This window comes from Panthera pardus, unplaced genomic scaffold (assembly GCF_024362965.1).
Source record: "Panthera pardus isolate Hobbes unplaced genomic scaffold, ASM2436296v1 HiC_scaffold_7, whole genome shotgun sequence".
NCBI classification, from domain to species: Eukaryota; Metazoa; Chordata; class Mammalia; order Carnivora; family Felidae; genus Panthera; species Panthera pardus.
Window position 1 is genome coordinate 5540684 of NW_026527002.1, and position 13732 is coordinate 5554415.

Sequence of the window (13732 nt, forward strand, 5' to 3'; positions counted from 1 at the left end):
CTTTTAATGTGCTGCCGAATTAGGTTCATTACTATTTGCTGAGAACTCTGTCATCTGCATTCACCAGGAATATTGGTCTGTAGTTTTCTTTTCTGGTAGTGTCCTTTTCTGGCTTTGGTGTCACGCTAATGCTGGTGGCATAAAATGCGTTTGGGAGAATTCCATATTCTTCAACTTTTTCGGAAGAGTATGAGGGAAGTTGGTGTTCATCTTTAAATATTTAGTAAAATTCACTAGTGAAGCAATTTCGTCCTGGGCTTTTCTTCATTGGGAGATCTTAAATTACTGATTGAATCTCCTTACCTAGTCTATTCGGGTTTTTTTTTTTTTTTTTAAGAGAGAGAGAGATAGAGAGAGAGAGGTTCCATGCTCCGCGCAGAGCCCAACTCAGGGTTCGATCCCACCACTCTAGGATCATGACCTGAGCCCAAATCAAGAGCTAGACATTCAACTGACTGAGCCAACCCAGGCCACCCAGTCTGTTCAGACTTGCTATTTCTTCCTCATTCCTTTCTTCATAGTTTGCATGTTTCTAAGAATTTTCTCATTTCTTCTAGATTTTCCAGTTTGGTGCCAGATAGTTATTCATAGTAGCCTCTTGTGACCCTTTCAATTGATGTAGTTTTGTGTGTGATGTTCTCTTTTTCATTTATAATTTTGTTTATTTGGGTCCTGTCTCTTTTTCCTTGGCTAGTATAGCTACAAGTTTGTCAATTTTGTTTATCTTTCAAAAATCCAGCTTTTGGTTAATCTTCTCTATTGTTTTCCTGTCTTCTATTCTTTTACTTCTGCTCTAATCTTTATTAGATTACTTTGCTAACTTTGGGTCTTGGTATGTTCTTCTTGTCTAGTTCCTTAAGGTATAAAGTTAGGTTGTTTATTTGGTATCTTTCTTGCTTCTTAATGTAGGCATTTATTGCTATGAACTTCCCTCCTAGAACTGCTTTTGCTGTGTCTCATAAGTTTTGGCATGTTGTGTTTCCATTTTTGTTGGTCTGGAGATGCTTTTTTATTTTCTCTTTAATGTCTTCTTTGATCCATAGGTTGTTGGGAAGAGTGTTGTTTAATTTTAATGTAACTGTAATTTTTCCAGTTTCCCTTTTGCTATTCACTTCTCGTTTCTTACCATGGTGGCTAGAGAGGATACTTGGTATGAATTCAATAGCCTTGAATTTGCTAAGACTTGTTTTTTTGGCCTGGCATATGGTCTGTCCTAGAAAATGTTCCTTGTGTACTTGAAAAGAACGTATATTCTATTGTTGTTGGATAGAATGTTCTGTATTCTGGTGAGGCCCATTTGGTCTGTATTGTTCAAATGTACTGTTTCCTCATTGATTCTCTTTCTGGATGATCTATCTATTGTTGAGGGTGGGGTAGTAAAATCCCTATTATAGTATTGCTGTTTATGTCTCCTTTTAGCTCTGCTAGTTTTTGCTTAAATGTTTAGGTGCTCTGCTGTTGGGTCCCTGCATATTTATAATTGATATCTTCTCTATAGGTTGACAACTTTATCATTAAATAATTATCTTCTTTGTCTCCTTTTGCGACTTTTAATGAATTTATTTTTAAGTTTTTATGTACTTAATTTGAGAGAGCATGTGCATGTGCATGAACAGGGGTGGGGCAGAGGGAGAGTGAGAGAGAGAGAGAGAGAGAGAGAGAGAATCTCAAGCAGGTTCTGCACTGACAGCGTGCAGTCAAGAACCATGAGATCATGACTTAAGCCAAAACCAAGAGTCGGACACTGAAATGACCCAGCCACCTGGGAACTCCTTGCTACTTTTAATTTAAAGTCTATTTTGTCTGATGTAAGTATAGCCATGCTTTTGCTGTTGTTTTTGTTTGTTACCATTTGCTTGAAATATTTTTTTTTCCATCTTTTCACTCTCAGTCTCTCTGTGCCTTTAAGGCTAAGTGAATCTCTTGTAGGCAGCATTATCATTGGATCTTGAGTTTTTTATTCATTCAGCCATTCTGTGTCTTTTGAGCGATAAATTTAATCTGTTTACATTTTAAGTAATTATTGCTAAGTAAAGACGATTGCCGTTGTGTTCATTGTTTTCTGGTTGTTTTGTAGATCCATTGCCCCTTGTTTCTTATCCTGCTGTCTTCATTTTTGTGTATTGATGTCTTTTGGAATCAGTATGGTTTGACTTCTTCATCGTGTTCTTTTGTCCAATTACTACCGATTTTTCCCTTGTGGTTACCATGAGGCTTATACAAATATTCTCACATTATAGCACTCTGTTTAAATCAATAACAACTTCAAAGGCATTCATACGCTTTTCATGTTTCCTTCTCCTCCCCCTCACATTTTAGGTTATTGATGTTTCAATTTACTTATATTTTATATTGTGTAATTAATAACACATTTTTGTAGTCATGATTGGTTTTAGTACTTGTTTTAAACTTTTAAACTAGAGTTGTAAGTGAATTATGTGCCAAATCTAACGTTGACTGTATATTTGCCATTACCAGTGAGTTTTACACTGCTTTCTTATGTTTTAATGATGTCAATTAGCATCCTTTTATTTCTACTCAAGGGACTCTTTAGAATATCTTGTAAGGCATGTCTAGTGGCAATAAATTCCCTCAGCTTTTGTTGTTGTTGTTTTTTTGTTCAGGAAGAGTTATCCCTCTTTCATTTCTGAAGGATGGTTTTGCTAAGTATAGAGTTCTTGGTTGACAGTTTTTTCTTTCAATATTTTATAGATCTCATCCCATACCATTCTGAAATCTTCCTGTTGCAAAATTCACTGAGTCTCATGTGAGTTCCCTTGCATTTCTTTTGCTACTTTCAAAGTTCTCTCTTTGTATTTTGAAAATTATAACATACCTCGGTGTAGCCCTATTCAGATTTAACCCATTTGGGATCCTTTGGGCCTCTTGGATCTGGCTATCTATTTCTCTCCTCAGGTTTGAGACGTTTTCAGCCATAATTGCTTTTTTTTTTTTTTAGTTTATTTATTTATTTTGAGAGAGAGAGAAAGGCAGAGAGAGAAAATCCCAAGTGGGTTCTTCACTGGCAGCACAGAGCCCCATGCGGGGCTCAAACACCCAAACTGTGAGATCATGAGACTGTGAGACCTGATCTGAAGTTGGATGCTTAACTGACTGAGCTACCCAGGCGCTCCAGCCATTATTGCTTTCAATATACTTTCTGTCCCTTTTTCTTTCTCTTCTCCTTCTGGAATTTCCAATATGAATATTGTTTCTTTTCATTGTGTCCCACAAGTCCAGTGGGCTTTCTTCACTCTTTTTCATTCTTTTTTTCTTTTTTTTTTTTGCTCCTCTGACTGGCTAATTTCCAGTGTCCTATCTTCCAGGTCATTGATTCTTTGTTCTGCATAACAGAGTCTGCTTTGAAACTGTCTACTGAGTTCTTCAGTTTAGTTATTGTGTTTTTCGGATCTAGGATTTTTGTTTGTATTTTTTTAAATTTTTTTTAATGTTTATTTATTTTTGAGAGAGACAGAGACAGAATGCAAGTGGGTTAGGGGCAAAGAGAGAGGGAGACACAGAAGCAGAAGCAGGCTCCAGGGTCTGAGCTGTTAGCACAGAGCCCGATGCGGGGCTTGAACTCACAAACCGTGAGATCATGACCTGAGGCGAAGTCGGACGCTCAACCGACTGAGCCACCCAGGCGCCCCTGTTTGTATTTTTTTGATGGTTTCTACTTCTTGGTTGAAATTCTTGTGTTGTTGTTTTTTTTTCCCATGCATTATGTTCTTAATTTTATTTAATTGTTCCTCTGTGTGTTCTTTTAGTTCACCAAATTTCTTTAATGGAACTATCCTGAGTTCTTTGAAAGTACACAAATCTCTATTTCTTTAGAGTTAGTTATTAGAACTGTGTGTGTGTGTGTGTGTGGTGTGATATTTACCTAATTTTTTGTTATCCTTGATTTCTTACATTGGTATCTGCATATTACAGAAAGTGGTCCCCTCTTTTAGACTTTGCAGTTTTGTTTTGGTAGAGGCAGTTTTTTTAAAGTTTATTTATTTATTTTAAGGGGGGGGGGGAATGAGTGAAGGAGGGGCAGAGAGAGAGAGAGAGGGACAGAGGATCCAAAGCAGGCTCCATGCCAACAGCAGAGAGCCCAGTTCAAGGCTTGAACTCATGAACCACGAGATCATGACCTAAGCTAAAGTTGGACACTTAATCAACTGAGCCATTCAGGTGCCCCCGGTAGAGGCAGTTTTCACCAGTCAGCCCAGTTTGGGTTTCTGGATGTGTCTGGTGGCAACATCTTTGGGCAAGAAAGCCTGCTATCAAGGTCTATTTTTAGGCAAGGCAACTGTTCAAGCTCTGAAGTTGGGGGTGAGGGTTGTGCCACTGGCTGAGAACTGCTGGGTACAACTGCTGACCTGGTTCCCTGCCCAAGTGAGGCTGTCGGAGGGGCTCCCTGGTGGCATGGATTCTCTGATCAGGCTCTATCCAGCCGGGACTTGGTCCTACACTCAGCAGTAAGTGGGGCTATGAATTAGCTTCCCTTCCCTAGCAGGGCAGTGGGATGGGACCCAGGACCTGCACAGCTTGTTGTCTGGGGACCCACATCACGAGCAAGAGCTTGCCCTGAATGAAAAACACTAATGTTTTTAGTGGGTCAGGGAAACCCACTGGGTGTGCCCATCCTACTTGTGACATGGGTCAGCTTGACTAAAGACCACAAAGAGCCTTAGTGGCTCTGGAGCTGCTTTTCTCGCTGCATTTGGGCAGAGAACTAATTTGTAGCCCCACTTGTTGCTGAATACAGTGTCAGCCTGCCCAACCAGGGGACCTTATCAGGGGACACAGGAAACTGAGTGGCCCCCCCACAGAGCTGTTTACAGGTGGCACCAGAATGGAGAGCACAGCCCATAGCTTTCCTTTTCTGCAGGGTGAACCTGGTAGGTTTACCTGACCAGGATACTCAGTGCACCCTTGCTTGTGATGTGGGTGACCTCTCAGGTGGAATGTTGCTGGGCTATTTACAGAAGCTTCCAGGCGTTCTTGCCAGCCCTTCCTATCAGATGGGGCTGAGGGTCACACTCCACAGCAGGTAGGGCTATACCTCAGCTCTCCTGCCTGGACATGGGAAGATCAAGCCCCAGGACCACCAAAACTCCTTCTCTAAAGACCCAAATCAGGCAGACCTGTATCCCATTGAGTTCCCCGGGGCAGACCACACCCCTGACTTGGTCCCGTAGATGAGCAAAGCCGCTGGTTGGGACTACTGCTTGGGCTCTGCAAGTATGAACTTCCTCTGCCAAGATCTGAGTGCTGGTGGTTGTGAGCCCCTCCCCCTTCTCAGACACAGTCTGACTCTTAATTGTTGACCCTGCAGATCCCCTGGAGATCCCAGGGGAGCAAAACCAGAGCAGAGGCCCCACAAAGCAGTTCACAATGCTGATTGTTCCCTCTGGTTTCTCTTTTCTTACTGGGGGAGACACAGACTCAGGGCAGAGTCTCTGGGTGGCGCTGCGCTGGCTGGGGGAGGGGCAATGCTGTCAGCGTGAGCCGCTTCTCTTCCCTTCCAGTGTGGTCTGTCGTGGCCTCTGTGGTGCAGGGGCTGCCACAGCCTCCCCTCCATGTGCTAGAATTCTCTCAGCGCTGTCTTATCCAGGAATAGTTACTAGTTATTCTCGTGAGGAGGTGTGAAGTCACAAATGATCTATGGTGACATCGTTCCCCGAAGCAACAGATTTGATGAAATTTTGGTGAATCTTCTGATTGATCTAGAAGAACTCAGTACGAAATGAGTTACTTGGGAAAAAGTGTATAAAAGTAGATATGTCATCTAAAATGCCATAAAATGGCTGGAAATGAAATAATAAATTCAAGAACAGCAAAATACTAAGTATCTCTAATAACAAACATCCTGCTCTTTGGAGATACCTACATGCAGTATCTTGTCAAAGATGCCTTTGACAAACATGCCTTTCTTGTCAAAGAAAGGCAAGCCACTTGAAGCAGAAATGCATCTCTACAATAATTCTGTGCCCCCCCCCCCCCCCCCCCCCCGCCAAATTCCTGGGCAAGGCTGGCCTAGGCAGCTTTATTCTGATACTCCCAGGCTGCCTTTGAGAACTTTTAAAAAAAAAAAAAATTTTTTTTTTAATGTTTATTTATTTTTGAGAGAGAGAGAGACAGAGACAGAGTGCAAGCAGGGGAGGGGCAGAGAGAGGGAGACACAGAATCCAAAGCAGGCTCCAGGCTCTGAGCCATCAGCACAGACCCTGATGCAGGGCTCAGATTACGAACCACTAGATCATGACCTGAGCCAAAGTGAGATGGTCAACCGACTGAGCCACCCAGGGTGCCCCTGCCTTTGAGACTTTTTAAATCAGGTTCTGTGGGTGCTGCAGGTGGCAGTGTCTCTAAAGCCCCCTGACTGGATCCCACAATGAGACATGTGGAACAGAGCTACTCAGCCGACGTCTCTGTGGAGAAGGAGATCTTGTCATCGTATGCCGCTGAGCTGTGTGGCATTATTGTGGTAAAACTGAGATGCTGGACAAGGTTTTTTTTTTTTTTATCATTTACTTTTGAGAAAGACGGACAGAGTGGGAGCAGGGGAAGGGCAGAGAGAGAGAGAGAGAGAGCTGTCAGTGCAGAGCCCAATGTGGGGCTCAAACTCATGAAGTTGTGAGACCATGACCTGAGCCGAAATCAAGAGTTAGATGCTTAACTAACTGAGCCACTCAGGTTCCCCTTACATATCATTGCATAAATGATCTGGGGGCTGCCTTGAACTGATCTTTTTTCAGAAGTTTTTGCTTTTTCTTGCCCAATCACTATTTAAATTCTATTTTATAATACCGCAGAAGAATCATTTCAGTAACTAGTCATAGTGCCTAAAATATCAAAATATTGACTGTTTAGGCTTCCCAGAGAAGCGGGATCTCTTGATCGTAGGGATTAAAAAAACACTCACATGAGAACTATTCCTTTGGCCCACTGGAGTGCTTCAAAGGTCTATTTGCCTCTGCTATTGATATATTGAAGTAGAAATAACCCTCAAAATATCATTCTCTTTGTGAATAGTAGTTTATGCTCAGTAAGTAAAAATGAAAACTGGTTTGATTAACTTTATTTGTTATTCTCAGTAGGAAGGGCCGCACTGATAAAATAAACTTGCAGGAGCTTAGGTTTTCCTCTCTAGTTGTTTAAGGTATTTGTGAAAAGTGGGCTTGCCTGCCACCTTAAGGATGGTTCATGCAGAAAAAAAAAAATCACAGCTTATTTTTAAAAAAAAATTGCAGCCTTTTTTTAAATAGGAGAATGTATTCATCAGAAAACTTCAGAAAAAATGAGTTTTTTCACTTGTTGGGTTCCTCTCTTTCTAACGGATTTCTTAATTATTGTTTTTAGTGGCATCATATTCTACAGACAGTGAAAAGGCAATAGCTTCTACCCTTTCTCTATTGTTGTTTCTTTACTATTCTTATTTCAAATATTTTTTCCTTATTATCACCGTGGGCATCGTCTTCATGCATACGTCTTAATATTTGGAAAGATCATTTCCTTACAGTATGGCTGGAAGGAGAATCACGCCCTTAACTTTTTCACATCTAAGGTCTACGGCCCTCCACCCTCCCTTCTCCTTCCTGCCACATGAAGGGGGTGTCTCCCCCCATCAGGCACCACCCCCTGCATCACGTGTGCTCTTGAGTCTTTTCTTCTCTCACCTTCTCAGCTCTTCCTTTTGGCTATCTCCAGTCTCTTCTGACTTACCTACATCTACCTTCTACTACAGGATGCTTATCGGCATTCAAAGGCTCTAGTAACTTCAACATCTTAAAACATTTTTTCCTTCAAGTTTTCTCTGTGGATGAATGCCAGCTGATGGAGGTAGCAGGAACGACAGAATTAGAAACATCGCCAGTTTGCGGTTAGCCCATCAACCACTTTGTAATAATTGATTCAGGCGAGGTTTGTCAACGAATGCCAAAAACCGTTGGGTGAAAGATTTATTGAGAACAAGAATATTTGCATAGTGCCGAAATAGCACTCCAGAGATTACTTGCTAAGTGTCGGGGGAAAAGGGGTACCTTTCTAAAGGAGAAATCTCGTTGGATTTTCAGGTAACCAATTTAGCATGACATTGAGGGCTGTCTGATACCATGGACTGTAATGTCCATATTCACAGACATAGTCCAGGTGCTGTAATGGATACAGCATAACAAGCATTTGCCTAACTCCTGGTTGACAGAGAAAAACCAGGGATAGGGAACAGGAAAAAGAGAACCGTGAGGTTCCAGAAGATGTCAATTATATGCAGCTGTACGTCTCACTTCTCCCTAACGTGTGACTCAGAGGTCTCAAAAACAATCTTCTGTGTGACAAGCCCCCTAAACAGACCGTTTGTTCCCCAATCCAGCCCCATTCTACACCTGTGTGCTCCTGCTCTTCCCGAATCCATCTGTGGCTCTATCTGGACATTTGTTTCCATTTTCTTGCCCTTTTTCTGCCTCTATCATCAGTGTATCAGCAGGGGCTTTTGATGCTGTCTTTAAACTAGATCTCGAATGAGTGCTCGGCACTCTTTTCTCTGTCCTTGGTTCTGTCCCTCTCTCTCCCTCCTCACTGAAGTCACCCTAGCACAACCCACTGCCATTTCTTGCCAACACTATTGAGACAATCTTGCAACGGATACCCTGACTTCCATTCTTGCTTCTGTCCCATCCGCCCTCCAGATAGCAGCCAGAGTGATCCCGTTCAAATATAAAGTTTCACTCGCTGCCCTGGCTATGTCTCTGAAATCACAGTTTGAGTGAAATCCCAATTCCTTACGATGCTCTAGAAGGAACTGCATGATTCCACGCTCCTTCATGACGTGGCCGCTTTTTACCACCGTCACCACACTGCAGCAGCCGGGGCCTGCCTGCACCATGACGGTGCCCAGCCCCTGCCCACTGCACCTGCTCTCTGCCGTCTGCTTTGCCTGGGATGCTTCCTCAGCTCTCGTGTGGGAGGACAGAAACCTTCCCAAGAGCAGAAGGGCAAAGATCACTTGATCTTGATTTTCGGTACAAATATAGACCGTGAAATGGGGGGGGGGGGCCTCATAACGCTTCTGACTTTTTGGGTTTGGCCAATTTTTTTCTTGTCCTTGAAGTCAACCTAAATTTTATCTCCTTACAAGGAAGATCCTGCCATACGACCAGCTGCTCTTCTGCATTTTGACTCCTTGTTTGTTTCAATTACAATTTCTCGGTGTTTTGTCTCTTCATTTACTCAACCTTTGGCCTGTCCTTCCCGCAGGAATGCGAGCCCTCGGAGAGCACTGGAGGAGGCTTCCTGGGTTACCCCTTGATCCTGACGTCTAAAACGATCTGGTGTGCAGTGCTGTTAAATTAACTAAACAAAGAGACCGTTGGAGTGCGGTGGTTCTAGCGCCTTTCGAGTCCGTGTGAGCAAACCGAAAATCAAGCCGGGGGTTGGCTCACGGTTGAGAGGTCGAAACAGTCACCAACAGCCAAACAGGCTTTCCCAAATGCAGGAACTGCTTACGTTCTACCCAAATGATTTCCTTTCTTTGCTCCCACCTCTTCTCCATGAAAGTGTTTCCTCTGCCTCCTCCTGGTGGAGTGATCCAGATCACTTCCGGGTTGGTGCTGCCCGGTTTAAGTAGATTCGTTTCTCACATTAACTCTGAAACTTTTTAATATGGTTTATCTTTCGACAATAGGTCCTCAATGAATGCTTTTGAGTAGAGGGATAAATGACTCTCTTTAAACCCAGACACCGAGGTTTAAGGCAGCTTCGCTGCATGTTTTTTCACTTATCACCGGAGTTTAAAGTTTGGGTACATTTTCTTTGAAATTTAAAAAAAATTCCTGAAAATGATTTAAATCCAGGGAGCTGATTAAAGGGTGGTTTTGACTGCAGCCACCAGATGGAGCACTGAGACAATTTTTGTTAGAAAAAAATACTCACGATTATTAATTATTCAAGTCTGCTGGATCTTTTGTGTAAATACACCCGGTTCCCTTCAGAACAATTTTCTCATGATTATGTAACTATGTCTGATTTATTAAAGCCAAAACTGCAAGGTTCAATTAAACCCACCAAATTTAAAACATTGATATAATCCTAAAATAATTCTGGCCTGTAACAATTCCAACAATTATGTTCATCTTCTGTATTATTTTGAGTTTGACATAGGTTTGGAAATATATTGTTGTGAGGAAACTTAAATTGTTAATCCAACAGTGACGTCTACATGATTAACACATCAGGATTTTAATTTATCAGTAGCTTTACTTGGATGTTATTTATTTATTTTTAATTTTTTTAATGTTTATTTATTTTTGAGAGAGAGACAGAGCCTGAGTGGGAAAGGGGCAGAGAGAGAGGGAGACACAGAACCCAAAGCAGGCTCCAGGCTCCGAGCTGTCAGCACAGAGCCCGATGCGGGGCTTGAACTCACGAACCATGAAATCATGACCTGAGCCGAAGTTGGCCGCTTAACCGACTGAGCCACCCAGGCGCCCCGGATGTTATTTTTATATAATCTCAAATACTTGGATTTCTCCAGATACAATCAATTTAAACATAACCTCCTTTTAATTCTGTTATGTGAATGTTGATAAATTAGCCTTTTAGACATGCATGACTCCTTTTTTTGGATGGGAATGTTTCTTATAAGTCTGGAGGCCAGCAGTTCAGAGTTGATGTGATGGCTCTGTGATGAATGTTCCAGGTCCTTTAAACTCCTTCTTACACTGTCTTGCCACTTCATCATCTCAAGAAGGCTGCCCCAACTCCAGCCTATTTCCTACGTTCCCTTCAGGGAGAAAGAAAAGAAATAAAGGATGAGGTCATACTCTTATAGAAAAAGCCACAATTTCCCTGGAGATGTCCAGTGGATTTGCACACACATCCGGGACCATTTCCCATGGTACCCTGAGCTGCAAGGAAGCCTGGCAAAGTGCATGCTTTAGCTGTGCACATCTTTACCTGGAATACAATCAGTGCTGTGAGAAAGAAAGAGGGAAGTGATATGAGGGGGCAGCTATAAGCCTCTGCCATGTTCGTATACGACTGAGCACCATACTAGACATTAGGGACACAGAGGCGGCCACGACTGGCTCTTGGCTTCTGGTATGCTCTCACGGAATCCACGAAACCATCAAGATACAGTAAACGGCATCACGCAACCAGTAATTCGTGTGTATATTGTCCTGGCCTAGGAGTTTGACAAGCGTCCTTCTTTTTTTCCCAGATGACATCCCTCTGCAGATAGTTTGGCCACACCTGTTTTAGAAAGGATACAACTGAGGCTTAAAAACTCAGGATACTTGAGCCAAGGTTACATAGGTGGTAAGACCCTGGGGCCATTTGCCTTTAGATTGGCACAATTGATATTCAGGGGCTGCCCCAAGCGAGCCCTCAGTCCCACCTGGAGATCCACTTGTGTGATCCCAGTCACCCCCCTTCAGTTGGCTTCAGGGGATTTTCTACACCTTTACTCTTCTCTTACTCAAGGAGCATCTACTAAGTCCTTACTCTGTGCTGGGCGCCGTGCTGACAGCCTTCCCGCTATCTGGGATCACATTCAGAGCTGAGCAGATGACTACATTTTTAAATTGATAATCACCATCCGAAAAGGGCCCTGCGAAAGGAGTCCAGCTCTAGTCCCACAAACAAACAAACACACCCTGAACTAACCGCTCACCCCTTTCCACTTGCAACAGATGGGCTTTCCACTGATCGTCGTTAAAGGAGGGCAGGGTAAGTGGGGGTTCTTTCTTACTCTTCCACACGCCCCCTGCCCTCCAGCTTTGGCGCAATTGTAGATACCATTTCCTTCCCCTGAAGCTGAAGCTGGTGCCCGTGCTGTGGTCCCATCTCCCTCATGAAATACTCCCATCCGTTAGTCTCGCCCCTGCCTCGTCACTCGCCGCTGGTTCTCTCTCTTCACAGTCTAGGCACGCTCGAGTTTTCACTCTCTTTGAGCCAGACCGTAGGGGGAGGCAAATGTGGGTGTGGATTCACTGATTCAGTCAAAGGATGCGATGGAATATATACTGTGTTGCAGGTTTTTCTTCTGGGTACTGGGTACTGGGTACTGGGTACTGGGACTCAGTGCGCACGGAACTTCCATTCTAGATGAGAGAGGTATACGGAAGACAAGCAAAGAAGAAATGAATAGCTAGACAATTTCTGGTGAATGTCACCAGGAAAGTATAAGCAGATGATGTGATTTTTGTGCACATGCGTGCCTACTGTGTGTATGTTGGTAGGTGGGTGTCTGAGCAGACAAGGATGCTCGTGTATGTATCTTGTACTTTTACTTTGGACCTGGGAGTGTCTGGGTTTGTCGTTGGTTTGACTTTTGCTTCTGATTGGACATCCAGCTATGTTTTCTTCATAAGGGCGGAGTGCCCCGGACACATTCCTTAGCAAGGAAGAGAGAGCATCTGAAAGTCATGAAGTGGGTTTCTCTGGCCAGGGCAGAGAAGGACCTGGGTCTCTGACAAGTGAGAGAGGCACTCTCCTCCGTCAGAAATGCACCCACGGAAGGCAGGTTACCTTGCGTGACTCCCGGTAGCGTCCTGGTTTGTTTCCCTCCTCTGCCTCTCGTGATGCAGATCAAGCCGCAGATTCTGTTCGGTCAAAAAAGAGAGTCAGTTGGTAGGCGCCTAGGTGGCTCAGCTGGTTAGGCGTCTGACTCTTGGTTTTGGCTCAGGTCATGATGTCACGGTTTATGAATTCAAGCCCCATGTGAGGCTCTTCACTGACAGAGTGGAGAATTGGAATTCTCTCTCCTTCTCTCTCTTCCCCTCTCCCACTTTCACTGTCTCTATAAATAGATAGATGATAGATAGGATAGACAGACAGATAGATAGATGATAGATAGACAGATAGATGGATGATAGATAGATAGCTAGATGATAGATGGATGATAGACAGATAGATAAGAGAGTCAACGGGACCTGGAGGTAGCCAGCAGCAGAAGAGGGGTGGCCACTGTTCCCTGCCCTCCATTTCCTCCCTAGCAAATGCTGTGTGAGATTAGTATGTGTCTTCAGCGTTCACACTGTCCGATTCCGAATCTAGAAACTGTCACCACGCGTAATCAAGCTGTCTCCATCTAGGTCCCTGTTAAGCTGTGTATCTTTGCCATTTGTCATGTCGCTTTATGAATCATGTCCTCCATTTCCTCGTGAGTCACGGGTCCTGTTCCTGTCTAAATACCTGCAGGTTCTGTTTATGGAGACTTGCAGTCTCTCTGGAGTTTTACTGAAGGGAAAAAGGAGACCTTTTATCCTCTTGGCAACCCCTGTGCAATTCCTGGATTGTCAGATCTTTTTCTTTTTTTAAGCAACAAAGGCAGCAGAGTGGATATCTTGTCCAGTCCTGCTTTCATGCCTGGAGGCTTTTTGATGAGCTAGCTTTTCCTGTATTGGTGCACAGGCCATGAGCGAGCCAGGAAAGGGCTTCCGGCCAGAGCCGGCCGGGGGAGGTTGTGGGGAACCGGCTGAGAGAGATCTTTCACCCGTTGCTGACACATGTCACCTGTCAGGGTCGGGGAGGTCTCGTAGGACCCCAAGCCATCCCGCTGAGACTGTGCCTTCTGGTCAGAAAGCACTTAATTTCCACATTTTGCTGAAGTTCCCCACGTCTTCACACACATCACCTCTCTTCCCTCCAGGTCATTTAATTTATTAATAAGAACTATTTTAAAGTTCGTATCTTGACAGCCCGGACATCTGGGCTGATTGCTGGGGTTGCTGGTCCACTG